The sequence below is a fragment of the Canis lupus genome, chromosome 19, assembly GCF_003254725.2.
Source record: "Canis lupus dingo isolate Sandy chromosome 19, ASM325472v2, whole genome shotgun sequence".
NCBI classification, from domain to species: Eukaryota; Metazoa; Chordata; class Mammalia; order Carnivora; family Canidae; genus Canis; species Canis lupus.
In genome coordinates, this window is record NC_064261.1 from 1,615,231 (window position 1) to 1,635,669 (window position 20,439).

A 20,439-nucleotide genomic window follows, 5' to 3' on the forward strand; every position below is an offset into this window, starting at 1 on the left:
CCAGCCTTACACTCCAGCAGCTCACCAAGCTTAAGCAGGGATGCTGTTCCCTCCAAGCCTGTGACCGGGTGTCCCAGTGGGGTGGCCGCTGAGCTTGCGGCAGGACGTCACTGCCCGGGGCAAGATGTCGGGAAGGGTGGGCAAATGAATGCAGCTGGGCAGCTCGAGGGGCCCCACGCTGGAGTGACCTGTGAAAACGACCACCCGCACCCTGCGTCCTGTACCCATCCTACAGTCCTTCCCGCGAGGGGACACCGCCTGACACAGCGCTCCTGCGTTTTGCTTGATTTCATTTCATTATCCACTTGCCGAGTCACATATTTAAGGTGGATTTTTAAAGGTTTAGTGGAGAAAAAGAGTGCTAAGCGTCAGTTAACTTGGTAAACATATTCACCTATTCAAAGACGCTAAAAATGAGGGCGAACCCATGTTGCGCGTTAATGTGCACTGTAGTGACTGGAGGACAGCACCGCCGCCCTTTATGCACTCAGCGTACTTAGGGCTCACCATGCGCTAGGCATTTCTATGACCTTGGGATACATCAGTGAATGCAGAGGACAAATCACCTTGCTTTTAGAGGGAAAGACAGACTTTTCACAATCAACATAAAGTAGTTAGTTATAGAGGGGGGCACCTGACAGGATGAGCACTGAGGTGCAGGTCAGGTGTTATGCTGTATGTTGGCAAATTGAACTCCAATAAAAAAATTTAAAAGTAGTTAGTTATATGTTTTATTAGAGAGAGTTAAATGATATAGGGAAAGAAAACACAGAATAAGGCATGAAGGATGCCATTGCATTTTGGAGTAGGTGGTCAGGGTGGAGTTCAGTGAGAATAAAACCAGATCCAAAATGGAAAGGCAGCAAGGGAATGTGCCCCAAGGATACCACCTTGGGTAAAGAGCACCATCCGATCGACCTTTCTAAAAACCTACCTTGGCTCCTGTGTTAAGAACAGGCTGGGCAGGGCGGGGGTTGGGAGGCCAAGGTGAAAAGCAGGAGTCCTGTGACGATGGGAGTGTGGGTGACATGTGGTGGGGGGGGGATGTGGGGAATGGCAGTGGAGATGGGGACACGTGGCTGGAGTCTGGAAACACTGTTATGGCAGAACCAACAGGGGTTCCCAACGGACTGGACGTGAGGCATACGAGAAAGAAACACTCCCAACTCTTTTGCCCTGAGCACGTGAAAAATGGAGCTGCTGCCAAATGAAGCAAGGTGGACGGTGGGCAGAGCAGATACTTTGAGGGGAGGAGGTGGATCAGGAGTTTTTCTTTTGGACTGTGGAGTTCAACGTCTAGTACATATCCACAAGGCAATGTCAAATAGGCAGTTAGATGCAAGAATCTTGAGTTCAGGAAAGTGGTTTGAGCCTGGAATCATTACACTGGTTGAGATCACCAAGAAAAAGGCAGAGGGAAGGGCCAAACCTGGGCCAAGGCATTTCAATGTTAACTTGTCAGAAAGAGAGAGAAAAAAAAAGGGGCCACCGAAGAGAAGCTCAAAGGGAAAACCAGTGAAAGGGGAGAAAATGCAGAGAGGGTGATGTTCTAGAAATCAAGGACAATTACACCCAGGAAAAGAAGTGATGCTCATGTCAAAGGCGCGGATGTCCAAGGAAGACACAGACTGAGCCCTGACCGGTGGGCTCAATAACATGGCGGTCATGGGTGACGCTGACAAGGGCGTTTTCAGGGGCGTGATGGAGACAGAAGCCTGCCCAAAACGGGCGGAGGAGAGAGGGGGAGGAAGGGATTTGTAAAATGTTAGTGCAGGCAATATTTTGCAAAATACTGCTCCAAAAGGGAGAAAGAAAAGAAAGAGGGCGGGAATAGGTAATAGATAGTGGGGGGAAATAGGAGCATGTCTACGTGCCGAGGGAAACACTGAGGACATCAGAGGCACAGAGCACCAGGGCCAGAGCCATGGTCTTGAATAGGCACGTGAGGATGAGAATGGGATTTCATGCACAAGTGGGCTGGCAGCCGGGTCACCCTCTGTCATGGAAGGAAGGACGGCTGAGTGTCAGGGAGAGGCAACGTCTGGGTGGTACACAGCTTGGCGGTATACGTTCTCGACTACTGCTCCCATTTTCTAGGTGAATTAGGACAAAAAGTCACCCTCAGAGAGTGAGGATGGGGAGGGAGCTCCGTCAGGGGTTGAGAACCGGGAAAAAATATATGAAACAGCCATTGGGGTGAGCAGGAGAATGACAAATGTAAGTACGGCGTGAGAGCCATGCCCATTGGAAGTCCAGGGCCATGAATGGTCAGAGAGTAAGAGGAGTTGGCGCATGAGTGTTCTCTCCAGCTGCGGACAACTACCAGAAAGAGGTGGGCCTGGCACGGGTGGAGAACTGTGCTGAGTCGTGCTGGTGTACGCCAGCAAACACCAGCAAGACGGAGGCGGGGGACCTCAGAGTACCTGGGGGAGGATGATGGAGATACACCCAGGAAATCCGGTTTTCTGTTTTTATTAGACAGCTTCATGGAGGACGTGCTCCTGGAGTCACATCTGAGAGAATGACTAGATCTTAGATGTAAGCAGAGAGAGACAGCACTCCTGGTAGAGGAAAGAGCCCGAGCAAAGACCTCCGAGAATTCAGAGGCAAGGGTGTCATGTGCTAATGATGAGAAAGCAGCGGCAGGGAAGAGCGGACAAAGCTGCCGTGGGGCGTGAAGCAGGGCCTGGCAAACGTCTCCCCCGAAGAGCCTGAGAGCGAGTGTGTCGGCCTCTGTCTTTGCTTCTCAGTCACAGCTGCCTCACCCTGCTGTGACTGTGGGAAGGCGGCCGCAGACGGCGGGCGGCCAGACAAGCGTGCTCAGGCCAGGCGGCAAATCCGACCTGCAGGCTGAGGTTAACAGGCCTCTGACTCGCGGGGAGTCTCTTTATCATTCCCAACCGGAAAATAGCCGAGAAGGTGATGTGGTTAAATGTCTTTGTCCCATCATGAAGGATATTAGCATTTTTTTCAGTAATTGCTCTTAAGCGGTTTTCAATGGACTCTGATATTATAAAATTTTCAAATATATGAGGTTGCATTAAACAATCTGTGTTCAGTAGTAAAGCTAAGAAAAGGGACTATGTTACCATGGGTACAACTTTCACTTTTATTTTTAAATTTTTTATTATTTTAAGATTTTATTTATTTATTCATGAGAAACAAAGAGAGAGAGAGAGGCAGAGACACAGGCAGAGGGAGAAGCAGGCTCCATGCAGGGAGTCCGATGTGGGACTCAATCCCGGTTCTCCAGGATCACGCCCTGGGCTGAAGGCGGCGCTAAACTGCTGAGCCACCTGGGATGCCCCAACTTTGACTTTTAAAAATTAATTCATGTAAGATCTGAAGTTGGTATGTGATTCTCTCAAAAGGCCACACAACACATGAACAGGGCCTGAAAGTCTCACGGTTTATCAAAACAACAAAAAAAAATGATTAAGTAAGAAGTCTCTTCTTTTAAAAATACTGTTTCATATAAGGTTTACAAAGTACCTATTTTATATATATATACATATAAAAATAAAAACAATGAGTTTTGGGGAATACTTAAGGCAAATTGCTTAATTATGCTTAAGTGCTTCTAAAGCAAATCATAACCATTTAGTCTACACTACCAAGGGGATGCCTGGGGGGCTCAGTCCGTTAAGCGTTCAACTCTTGATTTTGGTTCAGGTCATGATCGCAGCATGGTGAGGTCCAGCTCCACACTGGGCATGCAGCCTGCTTAAGATTCTCTTTCTGCCCCTCCCTCTGTCCTCCCCCCGACTCCCACTCACGTGCATGCATGTCTCCCTAAAATAAATAGATCTTTAAAAAAAATTGTCTATTCTACCAAACACAAGGTGTTTTGGACTAAGGTCCAAAATTTGGACACCGTAGTTATGATGATGACTCAAAAAAGCATCAATTAAATAGATGGTATTATAAAAAATGAATATAGAAATACTTCATGTAGTTTACCATCTAAGAAAGACAATGAAGCGCGCATGCAGCTGGGTGGCATATAGGCTCCTACCACTCTCTGATCATAGTTCCATGTAGCAATATGGTCACATGCTTTTTTTAATCATTTGGTGCAAGTCTTCTTGAAAAATGTGTTGTGTAAGTGTTTTTGAAAAATGCCAGCTAGTATAATTCTCTAGGGCAGGTACAATGGACAGCTTGCCCAGAATAGCACAGCTATAATATCTAACCTGTCTAGGAATAGCTAATGAGGTCTGCTTCCCTAGCCCGCTTTCCAAAAGTACCGCACTCAGAACACTTGGGAAGGGTGAAGACATTCTCCCAAACTAGAGCACAAAAGGACAAAAAGTTGGAAATTATAAGACAGATCTAGTAATTCCAACATAGGACTGAAATGGAACTCCGGGAAGAGCAAAGAGAATGGAGAGGAGGAAATAATTACAAAATGGTTCTTAAGAATGCTATAGAGTTGGAAAGAGACACCAGCTTTCACGGTGAAGGGCATAAAGAGGACAGACAAAAAATGTGGTATTTTTAAACTTAGATTCTCTAATTTCAGGATAAAGAAAACCATGCTAATAGTATTCATGGAGAAAAATCAACTCACTTAAAAAACGAGAGCAGAATGAATCTGATCATGGTACTTACAAGACAATATAATCTTCAAAGTTCGAGGGAAAATGAATTTGAATCTAGAAAGATATTAGTACTTAAGAAATAGGGCAAAAAGACACTCTTTCATATAAGACATTAGAACATGTAAGATCCACAGAATGTGAAATAATAGTGTGAAGATGCATTTTATGAAAATAAAAATGTCCAAAAAATAAATAAATAAAAAGATGTCAGATGTAAACATATGAAGCATAAAACAGGTTGACATTTATATTTGGGCCTAAATAAAAGCACTGTTCTTCTAAAGTACATGGTTTGTTTTTTCCCCGCTTCATTCATTTATTTATTTTGTAAAACTGTGAGATCCTTGTGATTAGAAACCCAGTTTCCCTTGTCCACTGTGCCTCCAGCACATAAAAGCACACTAGCTGAGTATGATAAGCACGCGGACTAAGTGTGTTGGGTTTGGTTGTTTTCATTGGTTTGCAATTGCCTTGTTGCCTTTCTCACGACCATCGACCTCTTAGCTGCACCTGTTTCCCGATCCAGCAGGTGTCACAGTGGGGCGCCGTACTCCTAACCAGCACCCTAACTTCCCTCCACATTCCATCTTTCTGCTTCTTTGATTTTGCTCATTTCAAATCACAAGCTATAAAGCACTACTGGGGAAAAATGTGCCATCATAACTCCTTGAGACACAGCCTCCAACGGGCCTTCTCTATGTCCTGCTAATAATTTCTTGCTTGCTGACATTCTCCATGCTTTTAAAAATAGCTTTATTGAGGTATAGGCTCAGCATAATAAAATATACTCATTTTAGGTAGACAGTATGCAGGTTCTAAAAACTGTATACTAAATAAATAAATAAATAAATAAATAAATAAATAAATAAAAATAAAAAAAATAAAAACCGTATATATCTTAAAATCACCACCACAACCGTAACACACATGGATATAAAACGTATATATAACCACAAAAATTCCTCTCGTGCCCCTTTCCAGTGACTACATGCTCAACCTCAATACCAGGCAACTAACTGACCTACTACGCACTTTCCCGAATAGCGATTGTGGAGGGAAAAGTACAGATAATCTCCATGTGGGAAATGGTGTGGGAAAAGAAGAGGAAGTCAACTCATGCTAAGATTATTATTTTATTTGGAGAATGTGAAACACATTCATGATGATTAATTGCAGAAGATCAACATAAAAGTTTACTGCAGGAAAAAAAATCTAAATATAACATTATCATTATAATTTTCAAACCAAAAAAAAAAAAAGGAAAATAAGGCTAAGAAAACTTGAGTAATCTAACAGAAGACAGTGGAGGAAGAAAAAGAAAAAATTAAGTAAAAAATACAAAGTAAAGTGGCAGTAGTAAGTCTAGACATAGGGCATATCCCTCTACAAATCCAAAAATGTGATAAAAACTGTGTCTGTTTTCCAAAAGAACAGATGCTTAGATTGATTTTAAAAAGTAGAGAGGCAGAAAGACAAATTTTAAAATACGCTATTTATAACAAATGGAACAGAAATAAAACGGTACAGAAAGTGTCAAAGTGAAAGAACAGAAAACGATATGCTAAGCAAATTTGAGTACAGTAATAATAATTCCAGGAAAGTTCAATTTCAAGTGACAAGTACCAAGCAATACAAAGGATAATAACACGTGGGTTAAAGTTACAATCTACAGAAAGATATAAGAAGCATAAAACTTCAAGCACCTTATATCAATTTATATGGCCATAAATTGATTAAAGGAAAAACTAATAGTAAAACAAGGAGTTATTAAAGATTTTAGGACATTTTTGAGAAATTTAAATACAAAAATGAGTAAGACTGTGTTCTGTGGTATGAAGCGGATTCTTAAGGAAAAAAAAAAACTAAAAAAGAGAAAGAAAAAGCGGTGCTACGCAGCATTTGCCAACTTGTGTTGTGTAAATACCCAATCATACTGATTTCAAGCCACCAGTGGTCTAACAACTGGTTCACTAAATGTCCGACCGGCTTTCCCAGGCCAGTTAGAGCCCTCCTTCCCACCACTGCCTGCGGGGAGATTTGAAAACGCAACGGATCATGCTTTATGTAGTATACGTGCGCGCCACAGTAATGGTTAGGGATAGCACAGGACGCCGCAGGACAGCACACAGGGCAATCATGAAAGTTGCCGGGGACTTAGATCGACGATGTCTAAGTGCCAGACCTAAAATAGAATCTCAAAAATGAAAAAAGTCTGAAATCATACCTGCCACATTACGTGATCCCAAATAATAATGTTGGCTTATGGGAATGATTCATATAGTGAATCATTATAATGACACTAACAATTCTGAATTAAAATCCTAATAAAAGAAGAGCCAACTTCTAACCTCTGTCCACCTAAAGATATAAGATGATACTTTTAGTATAAAAGAGAAAGTCAATATGAAAATCATGCTTCATCAAGAAAGATCGGGGCCACCAAAATCTGACATCAATACTGCGTAATAATACCCCCCAAACAAGAGTCATACGGCGATGTCTCGCGAACACCGAACATCTGGGCTATGTGGGTGCACACCCTGCCCTCTCCCCACCTCCAGACATGTGCACACCTTGGTCACTGATTTCTGCGTCGGTAGCTGGAGAGGAGCACTGAGGGCTCAGAGCGGCGTCACCTTGGCTCCCCGGGCCGACAGGTGCAGCGGGGTCGCCCCCACCCGCCCGCGGTGCGCACCCACACACTGGAGGGTGCATCAGGGCTCGGCCCTTCTCCTCAGTTGCTCAGCGGCCACCGGCCACTTTCCAAGCCGCCAGCAGCGCCAGCAACGGTTCTGAGGATGTGGCGCCGAGACACCCGGACACATGGCCACGTGGACACCCAGACACCCGTATGCACAGACACCCGGACACCCGGACACCTGCACACCCGGATGCATGGACGCATGGACACCGGACACCTGGATGCACAGACACCTGGACGCACGGACACCCAGATACAAGGACACCTGGACACCTGGACACCTGGACACCCAGACACCTGCACATCCAGACGCACAGACACCCGGGCACCTGGATGCCCGGACACACAGACAGCCAGACGCACAGAAACCCGGACACCTTCACACCCGGACACCTGGACACCAGGACACCCGGACACCGGGACACCCAGATGCATGGACACCCGGACATCCAGATGCACAGACACCTGGACCCAGACATCCGGATGCACGGACACCTGGATACCTGGACACATGGACACCCGGACACCTGGACGCCTGGACGCACGGAGAGCCAAACGCACAGACACTCGGACACCTGGACACCTGGACACGTGGATGCACGGGCACCCAGACACATGGACGCATGGACACCCGGATGCACAGTCACTTGGACACCTGGACACCTGGACACCTGGACACATGGACACACAGACACCCAGACACCTGGACACACAGACGCTCAGACACCCAGACACCTGGAAACCCGGATGCATGGACACCCGGACACCCGGACGCACGAACACCTGGACACCCAGACATCTGGATGCACGGACACCCAGATACCCAGACACCTAGATGCATGGACACCTGGACACACGGACACGTGGATGCATGGACACCCAGATGCACAAACACCTGAACACACAGACACCTGGACACATGGACACCCAGACACCTGGATGCATGGACACCCAGACACCCAGACACTTCGATGCATGGACACTGGATACCTGGACACCTGGACATCTGGACAACTGGACACCCAGATGCATGGACACCTGGACACCCGGACACCCGGACGCACGGACCGCCAGACACCCAGACACACGGACAGCTGGACACCCGGATGCACAGACACCCGGACACTCAGATGCACAGACACCTGGACACCCAGACACACAGATGCATGAACACCTGGATGCATGGACACCTGAACACCTGGACACCCAGACGCACGGACACCCGGACACCCGGATACACGGATGCACGGACACCCAGATGCACGGACTCGGTCACCCAGACGCATGGACACCTGGATGCGTGGATGCATGGACACCTGGACACCTGGACGCCTGGATGGACAGACAGATGGACACCTGGACACCCAGACATGTGGACACATGGACACCGAGACACCTGGATGCACGGACACCTGGACATCTGGATGCACGGACACCTGGACACCCAGATGCATGGACGCACGGACACCTGGACGCACGGACACCTGGATGCATGGACACCTGGATGCCCAGAGGCCCAGATGCACAGACGCACAGACACCTGGACACCTGGACCCGGCAGAGCAAGCGCAGCGTGGCACCTATGGTGGCTGCAGGGGAGCTACAGGTGTCATGCAGGGGGAACAGGGGGGACCCGACTCACCCAGGAGGGGACCTTGTGTTTAAGTGGAGGCCTTGCAGTGTGGGCCACCAGTACCTGAGGGCAGAGGCCACGACAGGTTCGGAGGCGGAACACGAGAGGAATACAGGGGGCTGTGGGAGCAGTGTGCTAGGCCTGCCGTAGGTCGCCCCCACCTGTTGTAGGTCGCCCCCACCGCCACAGGTCACGCCGCAGGGGAACAGCGAGGCAGTGAGGCGCAGGCGGAAAGCAGGGGGCACCGCGGGGAAGGCCGCGTGGGGACTGAGCTGTGCGGGGCGGGGGGCGGCTCCAGAACAGCCCCACAGGGAGCCCCCCCGCAGCTGGCGGCTGCCCGAGGAGGGGAAGGGGGTCGGGCTCAGGTGACCGGCCTGCACCTCCAGGTCCACAGGCGCCGGCGGCGAGGTCCCTCCTGCAGGCCACTCGCGGGCAGGGCCCCACGGAGGGGACCGACTCCCTGGGGTGCAGATGGCCCGTCTGCGGGGCGGGGGGTGAGTGGGGGGCAAGGCTCGGGCGCACACAGGAGAAGGCAGGTGCACGGCCGGGGCCGGGGCCGGGGCCGGGGGGAGCTGCAGGGAGGAGGGCGAGGAGCCATCTCTGACCTTTGTCCAGGCCGCGGCTGCAGTGACAGGCTTCGGGTGGCTTCGGTCACGGTCACAGCCAAGGCGGCCACGCAGCACGCGAGGGGGCTCTCACGGGCTCTGGGGGTGCGTCTCCTGGAACGGAAGCCGCTCGGCTTTTCAACACGAACGTTTCTGAAACAGGGTCACAGCTTATAAATTATCTCCATCCTCATCCTCAGAGAAGCTCTTACGAAAAAGGTTGTGCTGCTTAAAAAATTGTCGGAGTTTCTCGGCGGGTCCCGGGGAAGGGGACTGACAGGGGTACGTGCAGGCCCCGGACGGAGCAGGGTCTTAAGGTCAGGATCTGCGGGGCTGGGAGGGAGCCAACCGGGCACAGGAAGTAAGGCCAGCGAGCCGCCACCAGGCCGGGATGGCCCTCGAGGTGGACCAAGTTGCTGAAAGGAAGGCCCTTCGGGCACGGGGTGGAGGCTGCCTCTGGGCCGGGCCGCGACCTTGGACGGGGACGCTTTCTCCCAGAGAGGACCGTCCCCTGACCCGCCTGCGAGCGGCCCTTCATCCCTCACGGAGAACGTGGCCCGAGCCCGGCACGGTCACAAACGACACTCAGGAATGGAGGACACGCGGCATTTCATCACCGTATCACTCGATCCGACCGTGACCGTGAGACCGTAGACACAATCGCTCTCTGGCACAACCTATTTTAAAATCCATTTTAGTACAAGTGTAGGTCATCTGAGATCCCGCCCTATTTGGGATGGAGTAAAGGAAGAGAATCACTTCTGAAAATCCAAAAAGACTCATGTAAGAGCAAAAAAAAAAACATTCACTAAAAGATTCCTAGGGGTTTACTGAAAAATTATTTGGCGATGAAAGAGCGAAACGGTGGCAAGTGCCAGCTTCCTGGGCACGCGGCCTGAAGGGCACATTTACCGCAGAGCCCGGGGGGCTCCGACCCTCGGCTTCACTAGCCGGTGCCCAGGGAGCATCAGCCCTAGGCCCGCGGGGGGCACGGAGGGCGGGGTGGGGGGCCTCTCGGTCAGCTTCCCCCTCCTGGAGGTCATCCGGGTTTGCAAGCAGGCTGCCACCACTTCCTTCAGTCTGGACCCCAGCGGCCACCTGACCCAGCGGCCTCCCGACGGCTGCGGATCCAATGCCCGGGCCTCTAAGTCCTCGCGCGTCCCAGTTCCCACTCGCTCCCCGCGGCTCTCACCGCAAGGCAGCCCACCGGGTAGGGAGGCAGAGTCGAGAGGAAGCAGCTAGGGACGTCGGTGGCCGCGTGTGGGGGCTCCGGCCTCTCTGAAACCAGGGCACGTGAAACCCAAAAGGCGAATTTCCCCAAAGATTCCCTCTGAACAAGGCCGCCTGAGCAGGAAGCTGGGCGGCAATCAGAAATGCAGCGTCTCCCGTCCTGCGTTATCAAGGTGAACGAATGCTTCCCAAGCCATCAATGATAAAAAATAAATAAATAAATAAATAAATAAATAAATAAATAAATAAATAACTTGATTAATTAATTAATTAATTAATAAAATAATAATTAAAAAATAAAAAATAAAAATAAAAATAAATAAATAAATAAATAAATAAAAATTCCAACCCACTTTGCTATAGAAAAAAAATTAAATTTATCTCTATTTGCTCTATAAAAAATATTAAAATCTGCAATCATGTAAAAGAGGGAATCTGAGTGCATGGACAAAGATTTGTAGGAGATGAAGCATGTAAAGAGGAGTTAGGAAGTTTATTTCCGATGATGATAATATTTAGTGATGTTCATGGTATTTTTCAATTCTTTTATTTTTTTAATTTTTTTTTTTAAAGATTTTATTTACTCATTCATGAGAAACAGAGAGGAGAGAGAGAGAGGCAGAGACACAGGCAGAGGGAGAAGCAGGCTCCATGCAGGGAGCCTGACGTGGGACTCGATCCCGGGTCTCCAGAATCACGCCCTGGACCAAACGCAGGTGCTCAACTGCTGAGCCACCCAGGCTGCCCTTTTCAGTTCTTTTAATGTCTGTAATTTGTGATCGCTGTTCCCGCTGCACATAAATACCCCCCAAATATTCCAGTTGGCTAATTCTGTGTTCATACTTTAGCGCTCTTTCCCTTAAAGAGGGCCCGGACGCCTCAAACGCTTGTGGCCTTCCAGACCTGGATTCACTCTTACTTACGACGTGCTGGACTCTTCTTCCAAGCCCTCGGCTGGTTTAATCAGTTAAACGTAGGAGGTAGATGCTTTCATCAGACGAGAGGGTTGAGGGCAAAGACTTTAGGGAACTTTCTAAAAGTGACTCAGGGATGACAGGCCGGTGTCAAGATTTGAACACGTCTCATGCTCGAGTTCATGTTCTTTTAACTCTGTGCTATACTGAAATAAACAAATTATAGCTTTGCTGCGCTTTGCTATGATATACAGCCTCTCATTTATCATTCACCAGTGACTAAGCCCCCCCTTTTTTTTAAGATTTTATTTATTTATTCATAGAGACACTCACACAGAGAGGGAGAGGCAGAGATACAGGCAGAAGGAGAACCAGGCTCTATGCAGGGAGCCCGACGTGGGACTCAAACCCGGGTCTCTGGGATCAGGCCCTGGGCTGAAGGTGGCGCTAAATGGCTGAGCCACCCAGGCTGCCCAAAGCTCTTTTTTTAGTTAAGCAGATGTGCTGGGTGCTGGGTAATACCAGGCTGATATTACATAGTTCCTACCCCCACAAACCATAAAGACTAATAAGGAGACCCAAAATGCTGCAATAGAAAGCATAATACCTTTACAGAAAGGTATTAAAAAGCACTACAAATAAAGGAGAAATTATAATGAATTAAACATTCTCATCAGCCGAGTGGAGGAGAGCGAGCAATGGTGTATAAACATAGGGTAAGTCTTCCTTTCATTCATGGAATATGGACGAGCTAATGTTATCATGTTTTAAGATTTCGGCTCAAGATGGCAGATCTATTTGGGATTACAAATTTGTTGTTAAAACTTCTCTCTATGGAGGGAGGAAAAATAAATCTTTATTTTTTTTAAAGATTTTATTTATTTATTCAAGAGACACACACAGAGAGAGAGAGAGAGAGAGAGAGAGAGAGAGAGAGAGGCAGAGACAGGCAGAGGGAGAAGCAGGGACCCTGCAGGGAGCCTGACGTGGGACTCAACCCCGGGTCTCCAGGATCGCGCCCTGGGCCGAAGGCAGGCGCTAAACCGCTGCGCCACCCAGGGATCCCGAGGGAGGAAAAATAGACTCTTAATCATAGGAAACAAACTGAGGGTCACAGGAGGGGAGGGGGTTGGGGAAATAGGGTAACTGGGGAATGGGCATGAAGGAGGGCAGGTGACGTCATGAGCACTGGGCGTTATTTCCAACACCTTTTGAATCCTACCTCTGAAACTAGTAATACACTATATGTTCATTAATTGGATTTAAAATAAATTTTTCAAAAAACAAAAACAAAAAAATAAAAATAATAATCAATCAAGAAAAAAATAAAAAAATAAAATAAAATAAAATAAAATAAAATAAAATAAAATAAAATTCCTCTCTTTGTCCCAGGGCTTCTGCATGGCCCAGCAAATCTTTGTTTACTGAAAGGGCACTTGTCAGGATGAGCACTGGGTGTCAGATGTAAGTGATGAATCACTAAATTCTACTCCTGAAACCATTATCACCCTATATGTTAACTATCTAGAATGTAAATGAAAATTTGAAGAAAATAAATAAATAAATAAATAAATAAATAAATAAATAAATAAACAAATAAACAAATAAATAAGACCCCCCCACACACACACCTGTTCAGCACCACCACCCCCAAAACATACACACATAAAATTTATTCTTTATCATCTTCCTGCAAATTGTCTTCCCACCCTTTGAAGTCCCAGACCCCATGCCCTTCTCGTGGCCTCTGGACGGCGTCTAAGCCTCAACTGCCTGATGGCTTGTGGACCTCATATTCTTATGGAGCCCCGCATATATATATATAAAATTCAATTTGACTCTCTCCTGTTAATCAGCCTCATGTCAATTTAATTATTAGACCAGCCACAAGGATCTTGAAGGGTAGAGGAAACAAAATACATTTGAATAGTCAGTCTGGAAGGGGATGACAAACAACCTCAGAAGTGAAGCTGAGAAATCTGATTTGATTTTCTAGATCCCTAGTAATGTTACCCAACAGCTGTCCTTGGCAGAAATTAGTAATTAAATGCAAAACCGAAGAGAAAAATGTCACATATCATTTTTTAACATCAGCTTGTACATGTACTCAAACCAGTTATCTATTAAACAAACTATTGTCCTAATCTGACAAATAGTCCTTCTACCTTAATAAAGAAGTTTGTGATCCCTAGTAAGTAGTGAACAGTCATCCTTTCTACAGGAAAGACTTGATTTTTCTTTTTCTTTTTTTTTTTAAAGATTTTATTTATTCATGAGAGACAAAGAGAGAGAGAGAGAGAGAGAGAGAGAGAGGCAGAGACACAGGCAGAGGGAGAAGTAGGCTCCATGCAGGGAGCCCGACGCAAGACTTAGTCCCAGGACCCCAGAATCACACCCAGGGCTGAAGGCAGATACTCAACCGCTGAGCCACCGGGGCTGCCCAAGACTTGATTTTTCAAGAGTGAGAATTTGTAGTTGATTTAATGCTGAGTCCACATATTAATTATTAGCTGGATAAGTACAAGATTGGATCATACTTGGTTCATACCCTATATGAAACTTTCCAGTCCCTCAGCACACATGTCCAATAGGAGCTGTTTTCGGGACTGTGGCCCTCTTCATTATTGTTGCTTCCTTAAGTGCCTTTTTTTAGAATTTGCTCTATCAGGTATTCATATTGTTTCTGTGTTTTGACCTGGCTACTGAAGCTCATCACTATTTAATCCATCTACAAATCCACACCCAGTATGATTGGGGTCTATCCGCCTGTAGGACTCTACCTAGGAGGCTGGCATCCATCTTGCCAGTTCAGATAAAAGGATGAACAACTAGAGGTCGTATCACCCCCACGGAAAGGCCAGACCAGCCGAGGAACACAGAGGCCTAGACTCAAGGGATAGGAATGCTCACTCATCATTCAAAGTAACCTGTAGGACATGTAGTTAACCAGCACCAAGGAAATCTCTCACGTAGACAAAGATATATCTCAGCTTCCAAGTCTCTTGAGATGGAACAGAAGGGCCAGATGGAGCGGCACCAGAGGTCAGTAAGTCGCACTTGCTAACATGACCCTCGGGGCCTCCGATCAGCAATGTCCACCTTCCCAGGAGACACCTGCCCCAAATTTTGCCCTTAAAAACCTTCACTTGCAAGGCATCAGAGAACTTGGTTCTTTTAAGTATCAGAGCTCCCCATTTTCCTGGGTGGTGACGTGCCAATAAAAGTCTATCTTCATTCACTGCAAGAGCTCCAGGGTCAGGTTTTTTTTTTTTCAGGGTCAGTTTTTATTGGCTTGCTGTGCACTGAATGGATGAACTCTCCTTTGATGCAGTTATAGAAGTTTGGTGGGTAAAAATCTGTAACTTGATAACATTAATTTTATTTGTGGAATTCAATTATCAATATTTTCCAAGGTTAGACCCGGTAAAGAAAATTCAGAGTCAATCACCAGTAAGTAAAGTTTTCCCAGTGTTCACATTTTCTCTCAACAAATACGGATCTTAATTTAAGAAGAGGGAGAACCAAGCTGGATATTAAGGTATTAATAATTCATATGGGAGGCTACTAGTCAAACTTGCCTTTATTGTTAACTCTGAACAAACATTCAGGAAAAAAAAAAAACCCACAGTTGAGCAAAAACTATTTTTGAAGGAAGAAAGGTACAAAGTCTTGCAAATTAATGTCCCTAGTAGAGTACAGGCATTCAAATGCTATATCTGATGTTGACTCTTCACCAAAAATTTTGAATAATTGTCTAGCAAAATCACTTCTCGGCAGAAAGCACTTCGACATGAGCTATAAGCCTACGAATTAAATTGAAATCCACAGTCTGTATGGTGCCAAAGGAAAATAATGACTCTTGCCCTCAGGAACAACAAAATGGGTCACTGAGAGTCTGGGAGTCACGCACAACAAATGGAGAGAACAAGCTTTCTGTACTAACAACCCCTTATCAAGACAATTAATGACTTAACTCGAGCACCCAAAGAGATTCTGTGGGTTATTATCTGAAAAGGAAGAAGCCTCTCTAATAGGGTAGAAAGGCCATGCAGAGTAATTGCCTCAGGAAAAAAAAAAAAAACAACGTTTTCTCCCTTTCCAGTAGAAATATATGAAACATAAATTATATGGGAATGAGAAATACGTTAAGAATCCTGTTATTTCACTTTGATTCCCTTGGGCACCCATTATCACTCCCGAACTGAGTATTTACATAAAATAAACACCATTAGCAGAAAAGAAGATGACAGAAAATTCTTTTCCCACTTGGGGCATTTCAACATCGGGGCCCCCAGGAGCTACTGAAACACAAGGAAACAGCCTTCCTGGACGGCCGCGTATCTATTTATTTATTTATTTATTTATTTATTTATTTATTTATTTATTTTTAACGGGAGAGGTGAGGAAACATCTGGATAGCTTAGACTCCCTTTTGGCTGCTGAGCAACTTGTTTCCAGGCAAGGCAAGAGATTACTGTGACTTCTGTCCCCCTTTAAGAAAAAAAAAAGGCTTCTCCCTTTTTTACTTAGGTTAGAGACGCCAACTCATCGGGATACAAGAGAAGGAAAGAAACCACGTCTCATGGTGCATCGCAGGTGAGAGCTCAGAGCAAGAATCAGGTGTTTTGGGGAAAGAAAAAATACATACATAGGCCCATCATGGAAAACAGGCCGTGTCTCAGGCCCTGCTCACGTAAGGCGACACGGGAGCACTAGCGGGCTGCAGAGGCGTGCGCTGGCGGGGCCGAGCGTGATGGGGGCTGGTGTGACTACAGACGCGCGGTGGCATGGCCTCCAGGCGCACGTGGACAGCAAGAAATTTTAATGCAGAAGAAGCGGCATCGGAGGATGCTCAGGGCCGTGAAGAAACCCCCGAACGCTCACGCATGCTCCCCGAGGGCTGCGGGCGTGAAGCGCTTCCCGGGAGCTACACCTGCAGCCTCAGAAGAGGTGCATTACGGAACACAAACCGTGGCCGGTCCTCGACAGGATAAACATCCCAGGGAGACCCCCGGAAAGCTCGGGCCTAACGAACAGCCCGGGATGGGGGGCCGCCAAGACTGGGGAGCCCCTGAAGGGAGCCGGCGGCGCAGGTGGAGGAGGGCAGCTGGGGATGAAGGAGTGTCCCAGCGCCCGGGCAGCCACGGCCCTGAGTTCCACCGACGCTCGGGGTCTGAGCTTTGAACAGCACGCGGGGCGGCAACTCCTGAAGGCGATTTCCGATCACATTTTATAGGGCTTTCCTTTATGGCCAAGGCATAAAGCCATCCCCGTAAAGGAGGCTTTACGACCCAAGTTCCCATCAAGGGTTCGGCAGAAACACAAGCGGCGGACAAGTCTTTGATAGTCCAAGACCAGCAACCACGAAATAGAAGCAGGAATACGACATTCACCCGGTGGGACGAGGCACGTAAAGCACAGGAGATGGCTCACTCCCGGACACGTACTGGGGCGGCAGGCTTCCTGCCCGAACACTCGGAGCCCCCCGCTCCCTCCAGCTGTAATAAAATATTGCCATCCAGCTAGAAAATCAGCACATCGGCTTCCACGGCACACGGACTCGGTGGTTTTGCTATCAGAATCCCACGGCTTTATGAAGCCCTGTGCGACGGAATGGCAGTGTCAAAAGAACATAAAACCGAAAGAAAACCAGACAAACAGCTGTTTTCCCCTGCACTAAGGCACCGCTGCAAACGCACAGTGGTACAGGTTCTCACACAGAGGAAACTCTTGTTGTTCTCTACGTGCCAGATGACAGCATGAATAGGTCTGTTCTGTTTTGGTTGCTATTTTCCAAACTTTATTACCAGAAAAAAATCATCCCCTGTGTGCATGTTGCCCATAATATCCTCCCTTCCAGGGAGGGAAGTTCTAGCTGAGACCCCATTTCTAATTTAACTGTTAATTTAAATTTAATTTTCTTTAACACTTTAAGACATCAACAGGATGCTTGGGCTTGTCACAACTGGGCCATCAGCTGGGAGGAGAACCCATAAGAATGACAATACCGGTGCTGCACACAACATATTTCACAAAGAAAGGCAAAATCAACGACTCGGGCCACAGCCTGCTATCTTGATGTCTGTGTCTTAACTTTCAGCACTTTGTCCTGGACGGCGGAAAGGTGAATGTCTCATCCGGGAACAATCGTGCATAAATTGTGACCGATAACGTTCCAAGTAACAGATATTTCTGGTGAAATAAAGAGAAACGAGACCAAAAAAAAAAAAAAAGGTCTTATTTAAGAAGAGCAAAGTGTGCATAAACGTTGGAACCCAAGAAAAATTTTCTTGTGGGAAGATAGAAAAATAATCCCATAACTTAAGTGTGACAAGCCCCATACGCATCCCAATGATTTTTTACTATAATATTCGTGCATGTTCGACCATAAATTTTTTCATATGTCTTGATGAGATCCAGCCAACAAATTTCTAAGCAGTCAAACCAAAATAAATATTTCCAGCAACGTGGAAACTGACCCCAAAATGCCATAGATGTATTTAAAATAACAGAAACTTAGAACTGCTCATTTAGTAATTGGGGACAGGAGGACTCAGGGGGCTCAGCAGTTGAGGGTCTGCCTCCGGCTCAGGGTGTGACCCCGGGGTCCTGGGATCGAGTCCCACCTCGGGCTCCCTGAATGGAGCCTGCTTCTCTCTCGGCCTGGGTCTCTGCCTCTCTCTCTCTCTCTCTCTCTGTGTGTGTGTGTGTCTCAGGAATAAATAAAGATTTATTTATTTATAAATAAATAAAGATTATTTATTTATAAATAAATCTTTAAAAAAATAAATTTTAAAAATTTTCCCTATTCTATGCTAAGCCTTGGTTATACACCGAGAGGAAAAATGCACATCAAACTGTATTTATCTGGAGGTCATCAAGGAACCAAAGCAACAGCTATGAAGACTACTTCCCACTGGGGACCAGGGAAGGTGGGGCGTGACCCACACGACCTCAGGCCCTCAGACCCGCAGGCTTTCCCACGGGTGCCCACAGACCCCCTCACCCAGCACCCTAGTCGGCTGCAGCCTTGCCGTCACTGGGAGCACAAACCGCAGCTCAGGGCCACCGTCACCCGCTAGAGCGGCTGACCAACAGGCAAGACGACTGTTGGCCTTGGGTGTGGAAAAGCACTTACAGTCTATCAGCCATGGGGTGAAAACCCACGCTTTAGGAGGCTGGTGATGGCAGGCCCGGCACAAGGTGCCTTCACTACTGCCCCGTCCCTTCGAGGGGTGTCGCCTTGGGCCACCGACAGGGCCAGCCCACCTCGGGCTGCATGGGCCACACCAGGGAGCAAGGCCCGCACCCAGGGCAAGAGGCTGCGCCACCGGGTCGGCTCCACCTGGCAAGGCCTCCGCGGCCAGGAGCGGAAACCCGGGAAGCCACTAGTGACAAAACGACACGAGAGACCAACCCAGAGCAGAGGCAGCCCCCCACTCCCAGACCCAGGGGTGAGGCGCCCTGACGATGAGCGGCCGGCACACACGCTCCTGGGAAATATTCAAGAGCTGAGGCTCCAAGCCGCTACACTTTGGCCCCTTGGTTCTCTAGCAACAGGTCAACTGATCCGACACATACGAATTTTTCAATCACGAGATTTAGAAAGTATGGGTTGGTGATTGCTTGTCAGTGTGTCCCTCAGACTATCAAGTGCAACTGTTTAACCTTCCATGCGCCCTGGAGCTGTTCACAACCTCACCTTTCCTGACATAACCTATGAGCTGGTTATTACTACCCGGATTTAAAGAGGGGGAAACAACGGCTGATTAGCTCAGCCAGCTAGTAAGTGTGCCCACAAACCTGAGTCTCCCAGACTCCTCAGGTGGGGCTTATCTTACGCAGCTTTGTATCTCTAGCCCATGCACGGTGGCTGAAATAAAGAAGGTTATTTTTCAAAGGTTGGATGGATGATGCATGGGTAGATAGATGGATGAATGAATCAACGGGTGCTTCATCTGCTATTTTAAATATTTAAGAAAAAAGACATACATGCAGCCCATCCCCAAGCCCAGCCCCTCCAAGGTCTTTCTTTACCAGGCTCATTTTTTTGTTTGCTTTTTGTTTTTTTGTTTTTGTTTTTGTTTTGGGGATTTTTTTTTTTTTTGGTTATTTTTCACTTGTATTAGTATCAAGATATTTTATATTCTTGGTTGACAAGATTCTATTGTCAAATTCTATTTCTCAATGTTTCCCTTAAAACTGAGAAGTTGAAAGAAACTGAACATAATACTGAGCTTATCTAAAACTACACTCTGTAATCTGAACTCTGCCTCTATAGGAAAGTGATGTTCTTTGTGGACTTCAAAAGTTTATCTGAAATAAAGTTTCACCTTAACCAAAACAAAATAATTTCTAGGCTTTAACACGAAAAAACGGAATCCCTCTAGGAATCTGTTGTGAAATGCAAAATGCCTTGGCTAAACTCACAATCCATAAAATTCAGTTAGAAAATGTACTTACTCCATCGTAATCTACTTGAATTGAAGGAATAAAGGACTCATTAGTTTGGGCTAGCTTAGAGGCCTCTCAAAATTGTACTATTGATTTTGGTTAATTTGGATAGAATTAAGAACTCAAATTGCTTTATTAAATTCTTTCTATTATGCATTTACTTTGGTCAGTTTTAAAAAGAATATACTCCCCTCCAATCCCACCATTAAAACATAAATAATCTCAAAGTCTTAAAGCCAAGTGCAGCCGGCTACGATTATTACGCCCCGTTTCATTCCACCAATTAATCACGATGAGAGCA

General features: G+C 46.9%; 1 protein-coding gene across 3 annotated transcripts in view; it reads right to left on the reverse strand.

Annotated features, from left to right (window-relative positions):
* IL15 (interleukin 15) overlaps positions 1–20,439 on the reverse strand; it is a 64,177-nt gene that overhangs the window by 15,248 nt on the left and 28,490 nt on the right. Inside the window, exon 2 of one of the 3 annotated variants that reach the window (XM_025462331.3) lies at positions 9,541–9,693. The exons of the other annotated variants lie outside the window; for them this stretch is intronic. The gene's annotated coding sequence lies outside the window, so the exon portion shown is untranslated. The remainder of the gene's footprint in view (positions 1–9,540; positions 9,694–20,439) is intronic. 3 annotated transcript variants of the gene reach the window in all.